The sequence below is a fragment of the Pinus tabuliformis genome, chromosome 9, assembly GCF_031772625.1.
Source record: "Pinus tabuliformis cultivar Carrire ecotype Pingquan chromosome 9, CPIR1, whole genome shotgun sequence".
NCBI classification, from domain to species: domain Eukaryota; kingdom Viridiplantae; phylum Streptophyta; class Pinopsida; order Pinales; family Pinaceae; genus Pinus; species Pinus tabuliformis.
Genome location: NC_142307.1, coordinates 1,589,350,156 through 1,589,352,655, shown reverse-complemented (window position 1 = coordinate 1,589,352,655; position 2,500 = coordinate 1,589,350,156). Strand labels below are relative to the sequence as shown.

The following is a 2,500-nucleotide window of genomic DNA, read 5'->3' as shown; positions in this document are numbered from 1 at the left end:
ATTTCAGCTGACCTCACCGCATGGGGCATGGACAACTAGCTCTGCTACTCCCTAGCATATTGCAGGGAGCGTGCTTGAATGGGATGCGACACCCAGACAGATCTGCCCTCGACTGAGGCCTAAGGCGCAAATTGCGTTCAAAAACTCGATGATTCACGGGATTCTACAATTCACACTAAGTATCGCATTTCGCTACGTTCTTCATCGTAACAAGAGCTGAGATATCCGTTGCCGAGACTCGATTCCACGTATTACCGAAAAAACGGCCACAAAACTGAATAGGGGCACCCCCCACAACAAATGTAAGGCCAAGGGGCAAAAGGAGGAAAAACGCATGAGAGAAAGAGAAACAAAGGTGTCTAACCCCCTCACGGGGGGAGGCTCGAACAGAGGACAATCTCCCCCCAACCCCACGCCCTCGCAAAAAGGGGGGGAATGCGTGGGAAAGTGATCGAGAAGGACTAGGGTGGCCACCCCGGGAGCTCGCACTGCTTTTAGCCCTTCCCTGACACCAGCCCACAACAATTCCCCCTTTTCTCCGTAGAGCTAGGGACCGAAAGGAAGAGAACAGGGTAGAAAACAAAGCACAAGCCTCCCAAGCCCCGTGCCTTCGGCAAAAGGGGGGAATTGAAGGGGACGACGATCAAGAAGGATGAGGGTGGCCACCCCGGGAGCTCGCACTACGTTTTGTCCTTCTGGAACACCAATCCACAACAATCCCACCTTTTCTCCATAAAGCTAGGGGCCACGAGGAAGAAGCGAAGAGAAAAACAAGAGAGAAAGGGATATATCAACCGTGGCTACTGGCTCACAAAGGGAGGAGGCTCCAAACAGAGAACAAGCTTCCCCAACCCCGTGCCTTCGCAAAAAGGGGGGAATTGTAGGGGACGACGATCGAGAAGGACTAGGGTGGCCACCCTGGGAACTCTCACTTCTTTTCGTCCTTCCCGAACACCAATCCACAACAATCCCACCTTTTCTCCGTAAAGCTATGGGCCGAAAGAAGGGAAGAAAACAACATGAAAGAAAGAGAGATATCAAACGCGTCCACCGGCTCACAGGGGGAGGCTCAAACAGGGAACAAGCTTCCCCACCCCCGTGCCTTTGCAAAAAGGGGAGGAACTGCAGGGGACGGTAATCGAGAAGGACTAGGGTGACCACCCGCGGAACTCGCACTACTTTTCATCCTTCCTGAACACCAATCCACAACAATCCCACCTTTTCTACGTAAAGCTAAGGGGCCAAAAGCAAGAAGGGAAGAAAACGATAGGAAAGCAAGAGATATCAAACATGGCTACCGGCTCACAAGGGGAGGCTCAAACAGAGAACAAGCTTCCCAAACCTCGCGCCTTCGGAAAAAGGGGGGAACTGCAGGGGACGGCGATCGAGAAGGACTAGGGTGGCCACCTTGGGAACTTGCACTGCTTTTCGTCCTTCCCGAACACCAATCCACAACAATCCCACCTCTCCTCCATAAGGCTAGTGGCAAAAGGAAGAAGGGAAGAAAACAACACCAAAGAAACAAAGATCCCAAGAAAAGAGAGAAGCTCAACAGCACGCCGAGCAAGATGTCCGCTAACCAAAAAGAAATCAAACAATGCACCCAATCAAAAAAGCGTCCCACCTCTTCACACCCTCCCACATGCATTCAGCACAACACCCTTTCTAGCTTTACAACATAGCAAACAACCAAGCAAATAAATCACAACCCAAAATTAACCAATAGAAAAGACGAGGGCCATGATGAGACCAGTGTCTGGAGCACGTCACTAAGAGGCAAACAGCCCCCCAACCCAGTGGCACAAGGCTTCAAACGACAAATAGCCTGCTGCAGATAACACAAACCCACCCCACTATTGCACCCCTCTGTGTACAAAACACCCAACAACCTTTCCAGCGAGAGAGTCAACGGGGGTCAAAGAATCAACCTCCAAAGAGGAGTTGTCACTGGCCGACACTCAACGCTGGAGAACGTCGCGGGCCACAAATACATCGATGGTGCAAGGCCACTAGAGAGAGGGACGTTCACAAAGCGCACACCACGAAACGAAGAAATGACGCAAGTCCCACAAAAAACCCACAATCCAAAGGGAGTAACAAAGACACAACCCGCTACTTCTTTTTCCCTCAGAAGGGGAGTGGCTTACGAGAGGACGAGGAATTCACTCGATGGCAAAGGCGCGAGATAAGATTGCCACCCTCATGCCCGTCGGTGGGGAAAATTGCGATCTCGATGGAGCTCAGACCGAGGGATGGGTTTTTCATTACCCGGACACCCAACCCTTCCGTGAGGGCATGTCGAGGAACGGTCGGGAGGGACTAGGGTGGCCAGCCCAACGGGTTGAACCGCTCTTCATCCATCCCATACTTGACCACACCCCGACAATCTCGCCTCACGAAAGGTTTGAGCTACCAGGCGCGCGCGCAACCACTCCCTCGACCCAACCACCAGCGAAAAAGTTCACCCAAGCAACACATCAACCACCGCCGCCTTTTCGAG

The 2,500-nt window shown here is 52.4% G+C and overlaps 1 non-coding gene across 1 annotated transcript; it reads right to left on the bottom strand.

Annotated features, from left to right (window-relative positions):
* Positions 1 to 86: 86 nt before the first annotated feature.
* On the bottom strand, positions 87 to 240 carry LOC149154794 (5.8S ribosomal RNA). Its single transcript, XR_016263895.1, has one exon. It is a non-coding gene; the product is annotated as a 5.8S ribosomal RNA (ribosomal RNA).
* Positions 241 to 2,500: the final 2,260 nt, after the last annotated feature.